This window comes from Petaurus breviceps, unplaced genomic scaffold, assembly GCF_028583685.1.
Source record: "Petaurus breviceps papuanus isolate PSGF00001 unplaced genomic scaffold, PetGlider_PUasm1.0 38, whole genome shotgun sequence".
NCBI classification, from domain to species: Eukaryota; Metazoa; Chordata; class Mammalia; order Diprotodontia; family Petauridae; genus Petaurus; species Petaurus breviceps.
In genome coordinates this window covers 85217851-85236269 of record NW_027186304.1, presented here as the reverse complement: position 1 = coordinate 85236269, position 18419 = coordinate 85217851, and the positions used below count along the sequence as shown (strand labels likewise).

Below are 18419 nucleotides of genomic sequence, written 5' to 3'. Positions count from 1 at the left end.
ATTTTACATGTAATTGGGAAATAAGAGGAGGGGATATCCTGGGGGACCGCCATTTTGGGGAGGTGGGTAGGGGAAAAACAGGGAGAAAATTTGTGACCCAAAATCTGGTGGAAATGAATGAAGTAAACCAGAATTTAAAGCATTTGGGGGGAAAAAAAAAAGATAGTTGAGCGGTGCTTGATCATGTGCTATTGAATTTTTTTGTCAATGGCTTGGCTAAAGGTGTGCTTATGTTATTTGCAAATAATACAAAACTGGGAGGTATTGCCCAATACGGCAGATTACAGAGTCTGAATCCATAGAGACCTCGACAATTTGGAACCCTGGACTGAATTATTAACAATATTCAGTTTAGTAGGGATTAATGTAAAGTCTTACACTCAGCTTCAAAAACTCAATTCGTAAGTACAAGATAGAAGAGGTGTAGTTAGATAGCAGTTCATCTGAAAAATATCTGTGGGTGTAAGTAGATTTGTGGGTTCCATGTGAGTCAAGTGTGATATGGCAGCCAAAAAAGCTATTAAGAGATCAAGGGAGATGACAGTACTGTGGTGTTCTGCCCTGGTCAGACCACATCTGCAGTATTGTTTTTGGTTTTAGGGTACCACATTTTTTAAAAGCCATTAATAAGCTGTGGTGTCCAAAGGAGAAGATCTGGGGGGGGGGGGGGAGCAGTAGCTATTTTTCAGTATGTCATGTGGAAAAGGGATTAGATTAATTCTACTTGTCCCCTGAAGGTAAAACAAAGAGCAATGGGTGGGAGAGAGGCACATTTCACTTTTCTGAAGTAAAAATATGCTAAAAATTAGAGTGATCAAAAAGTGTAGTAGACTCTTCAGCAATATCAGTTTCTATCTGAGAACTTGTTAAATAATGACTAAATGACCACTTTGGGGGGATATTGAAGAGGGGAGGGTTAGACCTGATGACTTGTGATGTAGCTTCCTCTTGTGAGATTCTGTAATTCTGGTTTTGTGTTCTATAATATTTAATATGCCAAGGACAGGTCATCATCTTAATCCTTAAACCAAAAGTTTTCAATTGAGTCTATCAGGATATTTTGTCCATGAGAATTTATGTCTAGTGTGTCAGTAGGAAAACCAAATTCATTTATTGGAAATTTATATTTACAGATACCTTTCTGGGATTTATTATGTTTGTGAAATGAAATAATTTTTTTTCAAAAGACAGACCACATATAAAGAAAGCAAAATGGAGAGTGAAAGGCTACATCATGGGATTCTTATTCTACAGAAAAAGGTAGTAGTAAAGAATCTAAAACTACCCAAACTGTAGTTTGCTGTCATAAAAGCTCTGGAAATGGAGTGCTTAGGAATGTACTGTTAAAAACAATTTTAAGCCAACAAAATAAGCAGAGAAGACTTTAGAAGTAAAAGTAATTAATGGCTTCTGGTAAAAGTTATATAGTAGTGTAAGGTTCTGTCCCTTTTAAGGTACTAGGAGTGTCACAAAGGATAGTGTGCTGGGCCTAGAGTCAGAAAGAACTGAGTTCAGATATAGCCCTGTGTCTGTGACTCTGGACAAGTCACTTAGCCTCTGCCTGACTCAGATTCCATGACTATAGAACATAAGTAATAACATTACTTACCTCACAGGGTTACTGTTAGGATCAAATGAGATCATATTTGTAAAGCACTTAGTACAGTGCCTGGCACATAGTAGGCTGTTGTAAATGTTTGTTTTTTTACTTTCCTGCTATGCCTGGAATGGAGGCCCTCTACTCTCCCTCCTCATCTCTGTCCCTAGCTTCCTTCAAGGCCCAGCTCAAATCCCACCTTCTATAAGCAGCTTTTCCCAAACCCCCTTAAATCTATTGCCTTCCCTTTATTGAGTATTTCCAATTTATCCTGTGTATAACTTTTTTATACATAGTGTTTCCATGTTGTCTCCTTCATTAGATTGTGCATTTCTTGAGATTAAGTCTGTGGTATACTTTTTCTTTTCATCCCCAGACTTAGCACAATGCCTGGCACATAAAATTTATTAAATTGTATTGTCTGGCTGATTCACATGGAGAAGTTTAGTTCTGAAAAGGGCAGAAAGAGAACTTCTGTATAAATGAAAATGATTGAATCAACAAGTAAAGGATGTCTAACATTGCTGCTGTCATGGATGAACATTTTGATGCCTAAAAGGAATAGGAAAAAACCAATTTAATAAAAACTGTTAAAATATATGTATTAAGCAATTTTGGACAGAAAATTATCTGTGGCATTAATATAAAGACTTAGATACTCTTGTAAAATGTGTAGGATGATGTCTTGTTTGTATGAAAACTACATGATGGTTTTAAAGGGACAGAGGAATTATTTTTATTTATTAAAACCTGGAAAATATGAATATGAAAAAAGTTCCAGAGACACAAAATGAGATGGAGGATCATGTTGAGAACTTAGAAGCTTAGCTGCAGGGTATTATAATCCCTCAGCTTATTTGCATATAGCTTTTTAAAGACCAAGGACAGTAAATTTTTTTAAATGAGATAGCATATAAAATATAATATAAGATAGCATGTAAAATGAGATGTATAAAAAGTATTTGGGAGCTAATGTCACATAAAAAAGGATTGTCAATTTCTTAGGGAATTTTTTAAGGTAACTTTTAAGTGAAGGGTGAGTCACTTAAGTGCTAAGAGGCTCTGTTTTAAGTCTTTGAAAGGTACAAGAGAAAGAAGAAACAAGAAGTGCAATCTCACTGGACACAAGCTTCAGTTCTGACATTGTTCTTTAGTGCTCTTTAGAATTCAAGAGAGGTGAAGCCTCATAGAAATACCTGTTACCCTTTACTGTCCACCTCTGGTTTGACAGGGAAAAGTAGAAAGGGGAAATGAAGGTTTGACATATCCTTTGCTGTATCAGAACTGTGACTAGGTCAGTCAGCCTTGCTCAGAGAGTCAAACTGAGTTATTCACTTTTAGCTCTGTTGTGACTGGATGACACGCTATCCTGATGAGGGATAGGTTGGTATATAATGCCTTCTGAGAGCTGGATGGGCTTTGCAGTTCTCTGGCTGAAAGGGAACTGCTTGCTATAAAATTAATAGTGTAACACCTTTCCAGTGCTCTTTTAAGGGTTATCATAAGTTGAAATAGCTTGTAAATACTACATTTGTTCAAGAATTGAAGAGATTCACATAGCTGCAAAACTGTAAATATTAGCAGAGAAGTAGTTTTGTGTGGTACAGAAGTTCTTGAATAGACCAGTGGCATCAATGCCTATATTCCAGACTTATGAGTCACACATGAAGTCCTTACTAAAGAAAGTAGGCAAATGATAGCAGATATATTAGCAGAACAGGAAAGAAACATAAGCAAAAAAATACAAGTAACCAAACCAAAGGGAGGACCAAAACTTTGGCTTTTGCATTAAGAATCAGATTGGTAAAAGAGGAAGAAAAAAAAATAACTGCTACTAGACAGGAAAAAATAAAAGCAGTAAATGAAGCTACTGACTGTATTAGGTCTCACTGCAAGAGACAAAAGAATCATTTCATAGCTTTTTTTCCCAGTTGATTAGTTGTTCTACAAATCCATAAAAGTCCTCAAAAATTCTTCCCTTTATCCCACTTTCTTTTACTCCTATTGTGTTGATATCTCTTTGGACTCAGATATTGTTGATAGATACAGGCCAGTTTATATCTAAAATATCAGTTTGTCTCAGGAGAAGTGCAAAATTGAATTCTTCACTACAAGATTACAAATTGAAATATGAATGGTTACATGAACATTTATGGTTTGGTTGGAAAATGAATCCAAACTCAATATAAACAATTTAATTATCAGAATAGAATAGAAGGAGATTTGAATTGCTCTTCTAGTTTTTTATTTGACAGCATTATTTTCTTTCTAGAAACAGTTGCTGTCAGAAGCGACTACTTAAAGCAAGTAATTTGTTTTGGTAAGACACTTGCTTAAAAGTTCAAAAATAAATTCTGTGTAGTTTTGTCGGTCCTTCTTTGGCTATTTCACTTGCTGAGCAAGTCAACTCTTAGTAGAAACGGTTCACTGTAAGAGCATTGCGGTTTCCAATCCCTTCTTTTGCAAACCAGTGCTTATAGTCTATTACATTACTTGTTGGCATTTAGATTATACAGTTGGATTATAATAACATAATAGAATTGCTTTCTTGGTTGTTGAGGTTTCTTTCTATGCATACTTACGTTTGGTTAAATACCCTGCTCTTCTTGCCTTTTTTCCATTGGAAAATAGATTCTTACTCCTCTGTAATCATTTATGGTTTTTCCCCCCTAGGCCCTTAATCATTAGAGGTTTGCTAAAAAATATATTTTTAAAGTTTTTAAAAATTTCATATCCCTTCTTTTTATGGAAGAAATAATCTTGCCTCCTCAAAACTACTTCCATTTAAAAAATATTTAATTGAGGTAGTTTCAAAGGAATAGCATTAGCAAATACAAATATAAAATATTTTTAAATTGTATCATCTCATAGAATCAAATAATTTTAGAACAGAAGGAGATGACTTTAGAGAATATGATACAAGTTTCAGGAAAATAATTTCAGGGGAAGTTTTATGCCTCTGAAAATATGAAAGAATTCTAGTAAATTAATATCTTGCTTTCTGCCTTGAGCTGTAGTCTGCCTGCATTATTGTTTCTTAAGGAAGGAGAACTCAGTAAAAGATGTGAGTGGTAGATAACTGCATAGATATGTGTCATATGTGTCATGGAATTTTAAGGCTAGCACAGACCTTTGAAGTCATCTAGTCCAATACCCTGGGGAGGAACGTGAGTCCCAAAATGAGGGAAGTTACTAGCAGAGCTTGAACCCAGGCCTCCTAATGCTAAGTCCAGTATTTTTCCACTATACCACACTACCTCCCCTGTACTACGAGTGAGAAGCTTTGAAATCTAACATACAAATAAATAATATCCATTCATTCAGCAAGAATAATTACTATGTGCACTTCACTCTGCTCAATGTTGTGACACATATGCAGAGAGCTTAAGATGTAGGCCCTGTTCTAAAAGAATTTACACTCCAGTTAAGAGAAACTAGACATGCATATATGGAGAAAGAGGGATTTGAAATAGGTCTTGAAATAAATAGGTTTGGATACATTACAGAGGAGAGACTAAGGAAAAAACATTACAGAGTGAGTGTTTTTGTTGATGTTCAGTCATTTTCAATTCTTCAGGACCCCATTTGGGGTTTTCTTGGCAAAGACACTGGAATGGTTTGCCATTTCCTTCCCCAATTTACTTTACAGATTAGGAGAAACCTGAAACAAACAGGGTTAAGTAAGTAACCCAGGATCACACTGCTAGCAAGTATCTGAGGCCATATTTGAATTCAGGAAGACTCATCTTCCTGACTCCAGGCCCAGCACTCTATGTGTACCACCTAGCTGCCCCTAGACTGTTATAGAACAATAAAAGATGTGGAGGCATTTGGCAGAGCATAACCATCCCTCCCCCCCATACAGTAAAGACTAATTTTCCATTAGAAGTTTCAAGATATTATTTGAGACTTGGTTGGCTCAGATTGTTGATGTCACTTTCTCATCTTGTGAGTACCAAATAACTCAAGTAATTGAAGGAGCTCTGAGATACTTGACTGGGGGGATCAGTGAGAACTTCTCTCAACAAAATCAGCTCAAGGGGTTCTCAATGCTTGTCATTGTTAAATATCCTCCTGTCGTGGCTAAGTGAATCTTTTGTTAACTGTTGAATGACCCAGGGGTCTTATTTTATTCCAGTATCAAACCTAAATTTCCAGGGGACTGGCCTTAGTCAGGCACAGCCCAGAACAAGGCAATAATGGGCACAGAGGCTCTATTTTACATCTTACACATGTGCTTGCTGGAGTTCCTTTCCACTATCTTCTCCTGGTCATTGTTTTCTTACTTCTCATGGGTGCTTCATCCAGCACTGACATAATATGAATTATTGTGTTGTGGGTTTGTGTTGTGTTTTGGTTTGGTTTTTTTTTTTTTTTTGGTCTTGTTAGTATTCATTACCATGCTTTCATTTTGGCAAAATTATGGGGTTTTTTCCTAATGTGGAAAAAAGTTAAGTAATCACATAGAAACTGAAACAAAGGAGAGGTTACTGAATTAATGCCCTAGAAATTGTTACTGTTGGTGTAAAATTAAGGAATATACTGTGAAAGTCCTTTCCTTTTTTCCTTTTGTGATTCTACATGAAGTAAAATGATTGATCTCATGAATTTTAAAAATTATCTCTTTGTTGCCATTATCACCATTTCCAGAAGAAATTAAAATAAATCATGAAAGACAATCTGTCTTGGATTATTGTTCCCCTAGTCTCTGAAAGTTACTTTGTTGTCAGTTTTACCCCAATTGCCCAGTTTAGTCCTGAGGTCACTCAGTATTATAAATCATAGTTCTTTATAATATAGATTTCACAGATTCTTATTAGCAATGGGAATAGATATTATTCTCTCTAGAAAATAATAATAAATGATTTAAATAATTATTTTATCTATTAGCATAGATAATGTATTTATATGTGTATATTCCATTCCCATACATTGCAACCTATTGAAGTCATATAATGATCTTTGAAGAGGACTATGCCCTTCTCTGTTGTACTCATTTGTTTCTCTTCTGCTGTTGCTTCTTTAGATATATTTCTTATGCCTTTTTAAAATGTAGTTACTTTGTTAAAAGTTATATAAAATATTCTACTTGATACATTGTTATTAATAAGAAATTATGTTTAATATTTGTTATACTCAAGAAAATATGCTAAATGCAGTTTATGCACATTATATAGTGCTTTAAGGTTTTCAAAGAACTTAATATACAATATTTCATTTAGACCTCATGACAACTCAATACTATCATCCCAACATACTATATATATGAGGAACCTGGGACTCTGAGAAGTTGCAGTCCTTGCCCAGAGTCACATAGCAAGTATATACGGGAAGTGAGGTTTGAACCTGTCCCTCTTGGCTGCAGGATCAGGACTCTTTCCCCTCCACCAGGCTTCCCTTCTACTGTTATAACACCACACTGCTACTGAGTGAGACAGACCTATGTTCACATGCATTTTATTTTGTTTTGTTTTTGGAGGGGGAAAGGCAAGGCAATTGGGGTTAAGTGACTTGACCAATGTCACACAACTAGTAAGTGTGCCAAGTGTCTGAGGCTGAATTTGAACTCAGGTCCTCCTGACTCCATGACCTGTGTTCTAGTCACTGCACCCCCTAGCTGCCCCACATGCATTTCATCTAATGTTTCACTTTCCTTCTTTCCTGTCACTGACCTCTGTGTGGAAAAATCACCCCATCAAAACAGAGAATAAAAGTGCCAGAAATAAAGAAAACATTGTAGTAGATTGGGCCCAGAGTAAGAATTAATAGACCTAAATTCAGCTCCTAACCCTTGGAGAAGAGATGGTGGAGTGAAGCTAAACATCCTCAGTTCCTTCAACCAGTTCTAAATGGCATATTGAGGCCTTTGACATAATGGTGGCCCCACCCCAACTTTTTCCAGCTTATCAAGACAAAAAGTCATGTCAACAAGCATTTATTAAGTTCCAGGCACTGTGTTTTAGTGCTATACATACAAAGAAAGTCCAGAAGAACAGTCCCTGCTTTCACGGAGTTCACAGTCTAATGGAGGAAACAACATGTTTATACAAGATAGATACAAGATAAATTGGAGATAATTAGTAGAGGGAAGATACTAACATTAAGGGGATTGGAAAAAGGAAGAAGGTGAGATTTTTAGTTGGCATCTAGAAGAAGTCAAGGGAGCCAGGAAGTAGCAATGAGAAGGGAAAAAATTCCAGGCATAGGGGCCATCCAGTGAAATGAACAATCTGGAAATTAGACTATTATATATGAGGCACAGTAAGGAGACCTGCTCTACTAGATTGCAGAGTACATAGAGGAGAGTAAGATGTAAGAAGACTAGAAAGGTCTGTCATCAACTCCCCTCCTAAAACATGGCACCCAGAACTGAATACAATACTAGATGTGGTTTGACCAGGGCAGAATAGAGGGAGATTGTCATCTCATTGTGCCTATCAAAACAACATAAGATTGCATCAGCGTTCTTGGTTGTCTAATCATACTTTCACTCATTCTGAGTCTCTAATCAACTAAATTCACTAAATATATTTTAGATGAGCTGCTGCCTTGTCACATATTTCTTTCCCTGTATGTGTGAAGTTGATATTTTTAAAATAAATTGTAAGACATTTATCCCTATAAAATATCATCTTAGGAGCAGCTAGGTGGTGCGGTGAATAGAGCACTGGCCCTGGAGTCAGGAGGACCTTAGTTCAAATCCAGCCTCAGACACTTGACACACTAGCTGTGTGACTTTGGGCAAGTCACTTAACCCCAATTGCCCTGAAAAAAAAAATTTATATGTATATATATATATATATATATATAATCTTAGATTTAGTTTAATGTTCTAACTTATCAAGAAGATATTTTTAAGTCAACTCCATCATCCCTCCCTCCCTACTCTTGTGACCCAAAGTTCATGAGGTAGCCAGGTAGGAAGAAGAGCCACCAGTGAGGGTTCCCTTCTACCTTTCCTGCACATTCTATCCTCTCTGGGACCACTAACCTGAAAAAGCAACACTGACTGCTCATACCATTCAAAGGCTCTTAACCTGGGGTTTATGAGCTTTTTTTCTTAATAACTGTTTCAATATAGTTGTAATCTTATGTATTTTATTTCATGCATTTAAAAACATTATTCTGAGGATCCCATAGACTTCATCAGACTTCAAAGAGGTCCATGATACAAAAAAGGTTAAGAATTCTTGGGGCATCAGTAAAATGTTTCTGAATGTGCAGCAACTAAAAATTAATTAAAATCGAACACGTAATGAATCTGAGGTGTGTTTGGCAGAGCTTTCCTGTGTTGCATCATGTAACTTCACCACAGCCTAGGTGCTGAACAGAAAGCATGTATACTTTGCACTGCACATGCCCTCAGACCACATGACACCAATACTACCAAAATGCGAAAAGGGGTCATAAGTGGAAGAACTAAGTTTAAACGAATGAAAAATCACCAAATGCAATCCTTTCAGGAAAATGGAAGCCAGGGCATACCATCAGTTGCACAGTGCACCTTTAGGATTTCTAGCCTTTTCTAGTGCCCTACAGTTAAATTCTCTTGTATACATTGTCTCTTCTGATTAGAATGTACCTTAAGGGGTGGCTAGGTGGTGCAGTGAATAGAGCACTGGCCTGGAGTCAGGAGGACCTGAGTTCAAATCTGGCCTCAGATACTTGACACACTAGCAGTGTGACCTTGGGCAAGTCACTTAACCCCAATTGCCCTGCCTTCCCCCCTCCAAAAAAAAGAATGTACCTTAAAAGCAAGAATTATCTCAGTTCTTCTATCTGTATCCCAGGACACAGCACAATGCTTGAAATATAATAAGCACTTAATTTTTTTTTCATTCATTCATTTATTTGTGTAGTATAGATGATATGGTAAACATGCTAGCTCTACTTCTATCCAAGTAACTAATGATTGAATTAAATTTAATGTTTATTATATGCCTACTAGGTTCTAGAGACTCTTGTGGCAAATGGTTATACACAGACAAGGAAATAGTCCCTGCCCTTGAAGAATTTATATTTTACTAGAGGAAAACAAAATGTTCATAAATGAGCAAATAAAATATTTCAGGATTGGGGAGAGTACTAACAACTTGAGGAATGAAGAAAGGCCTTTTGAAGGAGTTGTCACTCAAGTCAAGTATTCAAGGGAGCCAGGGATTCTAAAGGGCCGAGGTGAGGAGAGAACAGCCCAGCAGCAGGGCCTGACATAGAATGCTGGGGCATTCCAGTGGAAGCCTCCTTCCAAGTTGGCATTGAACCCAAAGAAGAAAATATCATTGAAGTATGACAATATATTACATCATTCCTCTGCTATTTAAATTGCGTACAAATGGTGATTTCATTGTGAGTCTTCTCATCCTAGCTGCCTGAAGGGCCCTTTTTTATGTCCTGTTTCTCTGTCATAGCTCAGTCTTTTCTCCATTAATTGTTTGCCCCTATCCTGCTAAGTGTGGAGAGAAAGAGACAGAGACAGAGAGAAAGAGAGAGAGACAGACAGACAGACAGAGAGACAGAGAAAGAGAGAGAGACAGAGAGGAAGAGAGAGAGACAGACAGAGAGAGAGAGGTATCTTTGACTATATGTACACACACTATTGTTCAGTTCAGTCATGTCTGACTCTTCATGATCCTATGCACCATAGCATACTAATACTATCCATAAGATTTTTTTGGCAAAGATGCTAGAGTCGTTTGTCATTTCCTTCTTCAACTCTTTACAGATGAAGAAACTGAAATAAACAAGGTTAAATGACTTGCCCAGGGTCACAGAGCTTGTAAGTGTCTGAAGCAAGATTTGAACTCAGGAAGATGAGTCTTTCTGACTCCAGACCCTGTGATCTATCCACTGAGCTACCTAGTTGCCTCCATATGTACACATACATATACATATATGTGTATATTTGATCCTGTTGCTATCAGGGAGTCAATATGTAGCTACATAAACGCATGGATACATACATATATATATATATATATATATATATATATATATATATATATATATATCTGTGAGGAAGTAGTTGGTTTGGGAGGGCCTAGTAGGCTGGGAGGTCAGGAAAGCCTCTGTCCAGAAAGTGGTGATTAAGCTGAGCTTTGAAGGAAATGAAGGATTCTGAAAGCTTCAGGTAAGGAAAAGTCCATCCCAATCAAGAGGAACAGCCCCTAGAAAGGAATGGAGGCAAGAGATAAAGCACCATGTGTTTGACTGGGTTGTAGAGTATGGTGAAAGTTCTGGAAAGGCAGGTGGGAGCCAGACTGTAATGGGCTTTAAATGTCACACATAAGAATATGTATTTGATCTTATTGCTATTAGGGAGTCAGCAGAGTTTAGTGAGTAGGGGAAAGATAGTCAGATGTACATTAGACAAATCACTTCAGGCAGATCACACCATGGTAGACTGGCTTTGTTAGTTGTTAGAGCTGAAAAATCCTGCACCAGGTGCCTGACCCTCTGAAGATGAGCCTCACAGAATTTAGCTCAGCTAATCCTCAGACAACAGATGGCTCCCTCTGCCGGGACTACCTGTATGCAAAACCTCCCTAGTTTAGTGTAGTACCTGCCAGAGCTTACCCTGTCAACAAAGCTTGTAAGAACCCAGAGTCACCTCTGTCTCACATGTGACATTAGAGGGACCTAATGGGCAAAATATCATCCACATTTTACTAGTATATTAACAATTAATTAGGAAAGATGAATTTTAAAGTAGCAGATCTAATGGTTTTTTTTATTTAAATGATTATTTAGAAGTAATAGGAAGCCACTAATAAGACCTCATATTATTTGATTGTCTGTGTGTCTGATGCCTGACAGCTATAACTTTTATATAGCCTTATAGCTTACAAAGCATTTTACATACCTTGCTCATTTGATCCCAGCCACAACCCTTTGAGGTTGATAGCAGAGCCATTATTATCCTCTTTTTAGCCTCCTCATCCTGGCACATCCAACCACCTCTGTGGCCTTCTCACCTGGGAATATCCCTCCCTCAGGCCAGCTCCCTTCTCCCACTGGAGAGTTCTTCCTGGAACCTCCATTTTATGGAAGGGTTCAAGCTGGCCAACATTCTCTCCCCTCCTGGTTCTGCTCCTGACTTCCCAGACTTCAAAACCATGCCCTCATATGGTTACCTTCATTCCTTCCCTTACCCCTCCCCATTTATTTCTCAGCTCCCTTTTATATATTATCTTCCCTCATGAGAATATAGGCTCTTTGGGAACATGAACTGTCTTTCTCTTTGCCTGTATTCGGATACCTGGGACTTAGCACAGTGCCTGGTACATTGTGAGGACTTAAATGTTTGTTTCCTCCCTTCCTTCATTTTATATGAGGAAACAGATTCAGAGAATTTAAGGTACTTATACACAGGCACATAGCAAGTAAATGACAGACCTGGGATTCAAATCCAGGTCTTCTGACTCCAAATCAGTGCCCTTTCCACTACTTCACAGTGTCTGTTTGCTCTCTAGCTAGAAATTGCAGCTATGAAAAGGCAGAGGGCTACCATTATGCAGGCTGAGTAATTGGAGATAAGTAGCCCTGATCACTGGGACTGAGTGCCAGCTGGAGAAATTCCTGAATTCAAAGAATTAGAATTCCCAGGGAAAGCTGGTACCTGGTTGCTGGTGTCTCTGAACAAACAGCTTACATGTAGCTGAAAAACTTCATTTCCAAACAGAAATAGAAATATGTGCCTACTCAGGAGCTGGATCCATTAAAATTAAAGAAAATTGGCAGCCTGATGTATCTTAATAAGAGGTGTTATCTGAATTATCGAATCAGAGCTTATGTTTCTTGGAGTCAAGATAAAAAACTTGTCCCCCTCCCTCATTAAAATTTCATGGAATCCAAACAAAAGCCTCTCATTGCATTTTTTTTTAATAAGAAGAGAACACTTTTCAAGCTGATTTAGCTGCTTAGATCTTAAAGCACCAAGATTATTACTAACCTGCATACTAGTTCTTACAAGATTAGATTTTTGCAACATGTTCCTTCTATTAACTCTTTCTACTCAGACCTCAGAACCTAAATAAATATTATTGTATTGACCAGAGAAATGAAAATTCATATTTTTGCATTAATTTAATGGTTTCATACCATAGATTTGACAATCTAGCTCCTGATGACTATAACTGGAATTTATAATGACTACAACAAGCTTATTAATGTCAGATTTTGTGGGTATTGATCTACTTTTTTTCAGGAGTGACAATTGCTGATACCTTTTCACACCCAGGATTTACTTCATTTTCCTCAAACTTCTGCTGTGAAACATTTTTTTAAAGGTGCGATGCAAAAATTACATAATTAACATTATGTTACCTGGTACCATGATCCTTGAGATATTATCTTTCTCCTTTACAATTTTCCTATAAAGACAGAGCTAGGATCAGTGCTAACCATAGTAGAGAAGGCAATAGATTTTTTAAACAGATCTAAGTTAAAACTCAGTAACCTGGAACAAATGAGCCCCTTAGTTCATTTCCTAACTAAAATCTTAGTTACATTTTATTGGCTCTAAATCTTTTCTTGCCACAAACCATCAATCCACAGACTTCCTTCTGCCTCTTAAGAACCTTGAGCTGTATCCATGAAGTGCCATAAATTAGCATGTAACTGAGATATGCTATAATTTGCTCCAGTGTCTTTAAAGTAAAATCGTTGTGCATCTTTGAAGGCATCTTAACAATACCTAGAATTCTCCCAGAAAGGCAGTACTACAGAGAAGTAAAAAATAAATGAAAAAAAGATGTTTTGGCTTTTATCTGTGCATGGAAAACACAAGTGGTCAAAGTTATGTGTGCGGTTCCATAATCCAGAGCCTCACTTTCTAATATTTTAAGACAACCAGTACAAAGAGAGAAGCTTAGCAAGCAGGAAACAGAAAGAAGAAGACAACATTGTTCTTCCCCACGTGAAGACAAGAAGCCATTTTAAAGATGTTATTCCAGGGAGAAAATGAGAAGGGTCATAAAAATGTAAATAAAATACAGTATATAATTAGGGCTGGTCTTGGGATCAGTGTTGGAGCAAAGGACATATCTGAATTGAGCACTTATTTCTCTGAGCCAGTTTTGGCTGGGGAAGCTATAAAGTGCTTTCAGAAGCAAAAACATCACTTGACCAAGTCCTCTCAAATTAATTGACTTGAGCTTTAGAAGGAACTATATCTTCTCTTGCAGAACAGTCTAGCAAAAATGGGTGGAAAAAAGGAAAATGTGGACAAAATCTTCTCTCCCTTATGCACTCCCCCTTTAAAAAAAATCACTTGGAAATATACATGTTCTCATATGAACTTGAAACCCTAGAAAAATGAAATATCCTAAAACAGTTGGAAATAGTCTTTATACTGCAGCTGCCCTCTGGTCACAGTAATGAATAGTCTCCGCCTTTAATCACATGGGCTTTTTTCCCAACAACTGGCCTTTTTTTTTTTTGCATCTTTTACCAGCCTTGCCATGATTTTCTGCTGTTTAGAAGTTTCAGTCATATCATAGAATGTGAGAGCTGGGCAGGCTCACAGAGGCCAGCTAATCCAACCTCTTGATTTTGTCAATGAGGATACTAAGGTACCATCTTGCTGATCAGTGGCAGCCTAGGAAACTTGTCGCCTTGTTTTGTGTGCCTGGACACATTAGAACTTATTCTGAATGATACAACTCAGGAAGATAAGTTTAAATTCTGAGACTGTAAGCAAAGATTAGAGAAACTGAGTTTTGTGTTCTTGAATTGAAAAATATCCCCATAGAAGAAAGTTCCTCTCTTTAGTGGCCTTAGAAATAGTAAACATTCAATTCAGTTCAGTTGCCCAAATTCTCATTAAGCACCTAAAAGCAGAGTAACTCAACGGCTATTTCATAGAGCATGACTGGGGAGACGTAACAGGGTTCTGGCATATGTACCAAGGAAACTCAAAAAATATTTCTTGCCCTTAAGAAGCTAATAAAATTCAGATAATAAACCCAAGATGGACTACACACACACACACACACACACACACACACACACACACACACACGTAGAGACGGAGTTTTATCAAAAGGACTTGTAATTTTGTATTTCTGTGTATTCTAGTCATCTGTATTTGTGTCTTGTCCCCCACCATAAGCTTTATGAGGGCAGGGACTAGTATCTTATCTACATTTTGCCTTCCCTATCCCCTGACCTAATGCTTTGTGTAGAGCAGATACTTGAAGGATGCTTGTTAAATAGAACTCCTCTCCTGGCTCTAGCACACAGCTTCTTCTACTAGACTACATTGTCTGATGTTGATCTTTTGATATTTGTTTTCCAGGTGTTTAAAAATAAATGCTGGGAACGTAAGAGAAAGCTAATCCTTGAGTACTTAGACTCCATGCCATCAATTTCCTATCACTGTAGTTGTGCTGGGGGTTTTTCTATCCCTTTGAAATAGACCTGGTTTGGGTTGAACCTGCACTTTCTAGCATCTGGAGAAGAGTAAGGATATACCATTTTTAAAAAATGAACTTTTTGGAAAGTGCACAATACCTGATAGCTTTCCCAAAGGGTAAAATGTTTAGCTGCACAAATTGCCCTTGCTTCATAACAGTGGTCATTTGGGTCATCCCTTTTCCTGTCTGATAAGTGAAATTAGCAAGAAACAGAAAGTATGGCTGCATTTGTCTTTTTTTTTTCCCTTCCTAGTAAAACCATTTCAATCAATGCCTTTTATTTAGATGTGGGAAGGGGTAGAGAGAGGAGGGGTTAAACTAACCAGCTATTCTCTGGGTTATTTAATGCCTGTTGTCGTATTTGTAGGTGCTTTATTGTAGGGGGGGGGTTCTTTTTAAAAATATTTTTTTGAATCAAAGTGTACACATCTGTCTTTATACCCAGCAGCTTTTCTGGCCCAAAACAAGTCCTCTGTGAGTTTCCCCAACTGAGCTCAGTGGGATCTCTGTCAGCTGCAAGATTTATGTCATCTTTTGCAGTCCTGAGAACTGTTCCTTCAGCTTTTCACATCTGGATTTAATTGGAAAGACATTAAGTGCAGTGGAAAAGCATATTTTAGGGCAGGTCTTTATAGACATACCCATTAAAGGAGCTGATGGCTTTAAGTTCAAATGGGATGAGCAAAAAGAACTCACCAAAAGTTAGCAGGCACACAATCTTGTAGGGACTGTTGAAACAGAGTTCTTGTTCAAGGAGAAAAATTAGGGAAAAGAAAAGAAAATGAGGGAAAAGAATGCTTATTAGATATGCACCACTTAAGTTTTCCATGGACAAGATATAAAACATACACACAAATAACAGTATTTTTCTGTGTTCATTTTCATCCTTTGACTATGGTTTTCCTATCACTGTGTATTGGCATTTGAATGTATAATGCAAAAAATCTAGAGACAAAAGAGGTAAATTGGTAACTGAAAATAGCCTCACCTTCATGCCTCACAATACGCCCGAGGGGTGGTGATATAGTTCACTGTGCTACCACACCCTGTTGTATCTTGATACATAATATTAGAGGCATCCAGTCAGCTTGGAGCAAAGACAGAACACATTTATGTGTTTTCTGGTGAAATTCACCATCAAATTACTTTGGGGGGGAACGAGGCACACATATATTCTTAGGTTTAAATAAACAAATCCGAGGTTGGAAGCAAGAGGGAAAACTGAGCTGGTTCCTTGAGATGATGAGTTATGCAAAAACAAGTTTTCAGAATTGTTTGCATGCAAGTGGATGAGTAATTAAAATCAAATAATAATTATCTTGAGAGGACAAGCATATGTTTTTCTTTGCATTATTGGTTTAGGTCATATGTTAAAACCTTGAATTTGATAATTGAGTTCATTCCTAGCATAAGACCAGCTAGGGCCAAGTTTTTTTAAATAATTTCCCTGAAAATATTATTAATGAGTAACATGGGCTTTAAGAAAAATATTTATTTGGAGTACAGCTTAGCCATTCAAGTTGTTTTTGTTGTGGAGACCAGGTTATCTAGTATGGAAGATGGCCTAGACAAAAAAAATCATGAAACTTGGATCTGTTTTCCACTTGTCCCCCTTTGAGGCCCAGTCACATAGCAGAGGTGTGCAGTCACCTGAGAAATTAAGAGTTCTCTAGGCCTGGCCTGAGAACCTAGAATAAAACATTGAACTTTTTTTGTGTTTCAGTTTCCTTATTTCTCAGATAAAGTATATACTTGCTGAATTTATAGGAATATTGAGGTAGTTTAAGTAGCCTTATTAATAATTTCTTCATCCATCTCCCTCAGACGAGATGTTTTATACTAAATCTCTAACTGTTTATAAGACTATATTAATGAAACAATTTAAATATTTATGGGTTTTGTAATTATGTTTTCTTTTGTAGTCTTCATCTGTGAAGGATTTACCCACAATGATTAAATCACAGATCCATTGAATCCATGGGTTTAGAGCCAGAAGAAACCCCTAATGCCATTCAGTCAAACTCCCTCATTTTACAGATTAGGCAACTGAGGCTCATAGAAATTAAGTGATTTTGCTACTAACAAGCAACAAAGCTGAGATATTATAATTCAGTTAAGCTTTTTAATAACAGACACGGCACTAAGACTTTTTGGTATACCTTGTATATGTTTCACTGCCCTTCCCCCTTTTAGACCAGCTGTGTCCATTTAAGGAACAGTTAGGACACCAGGAGGGCCATCCTTAGACATCACAGGAATGGTTTGTCTTTGGCAAATCCCTAGCCACAGCCTTTACTCATGATTTTAAGGGGAAAGTTCTGTAAAAATCTTCCTGTACCTGGCTTCAGCAGAGATTGGAGAATCTTTCAGGGACCATAGATTCAGGATCTTCAAATGGCTTCTTGAGAAATGGCCCGGTTTTCCAATTATCCCCTCCCCACAAGGAAATTAGATGGAAACTCTGGATCCAGCATGAAGCTTTCTATACAGCATGAAGCTGTACTTCTTGGGGGTCCAAAGCCACCTGTTAGTTTCAGTGTAGGATAAAACAGACAGTACTTAGAAGTCATTTGGGGAGCTTCCTTCCTGTAGATCAGGGGGTGACCACTCAGCTCTCACTGGAGCAAGATCATTATTGACCTTTTCTGAAGAAAATTTATACTTATCCTAATATTCTGTCTTACTCCTTTTTTTCCTTTCTTTTATAAACTTCACCAAAAAAAACCCACAACCCTCTTATTGTTCTACTACAGCTAAAATTGAAATCACCCTTTAATCTATGCCCTTACCTCTGATGGAAAATTTTTAAAAATAAATTAGAATTAAGGTTAAGATTAGGATTAACTTTTTTTCTAGACTATGCACTACCCCACCACCAGACAATTCTCCTGGTCTAAGGACTGCCTTTTCTGGTCGGATGCTCTCATTCTCCTTTGTTGTTTTCCTGTCAGACTTTCTTTTCTCTCTTCTATTCTTTCTTCCCAATAGAAATTTTTACCTGTCTTGTACCACTGTCTTGGGCAACTAAGTGGTGCAGAGGATAGAGTACAAGGCCTGGAGTCAGGAAGACTTCTTTTCATAAATTCAAATCTGGCTTCAGATGCTTAATAGCTGCACTCCCCTAGGCAAGTCACATCACTTTGTTTACCTCAGTTTCTTCATTTGTAAAATGAGCTGGAGAAGGAAATGACAAACTAGTCCTGTATCTTTGCCAAGAAAACCCCAATCGGGGTCATAGGAGCTGGACCCAACTGAGAATGACTAAACAACAAACAAGTTCCTTATCTGCTCTGGGTCCTGTGTTCTCTGACTTCCAAGATATCTGTAGGTAATCTCATGAATTAGCCTTTGATAAAGTGCTAATGGGACAGGGTCAGAGGTGAGGACAGACAGCCTTGGCCAGCACCCTG

At 37.5% G+C, this 18419-nt stretch overlaps 1 protein-coding gene across 6 annotated transcripts in view; it reads left to right on the top strand.

The window, feature by feature from the left end:
• The window catches only part of STAU2 (staufen double-stranded RNA binding protein 2), a 434298-nt gene that overhangs the window by 382410 nt on the left and 33469 nt on the right, over positions 1-18419 (top strand). The gene's annotated exons all lie outside the window — the stretch shown is intronic.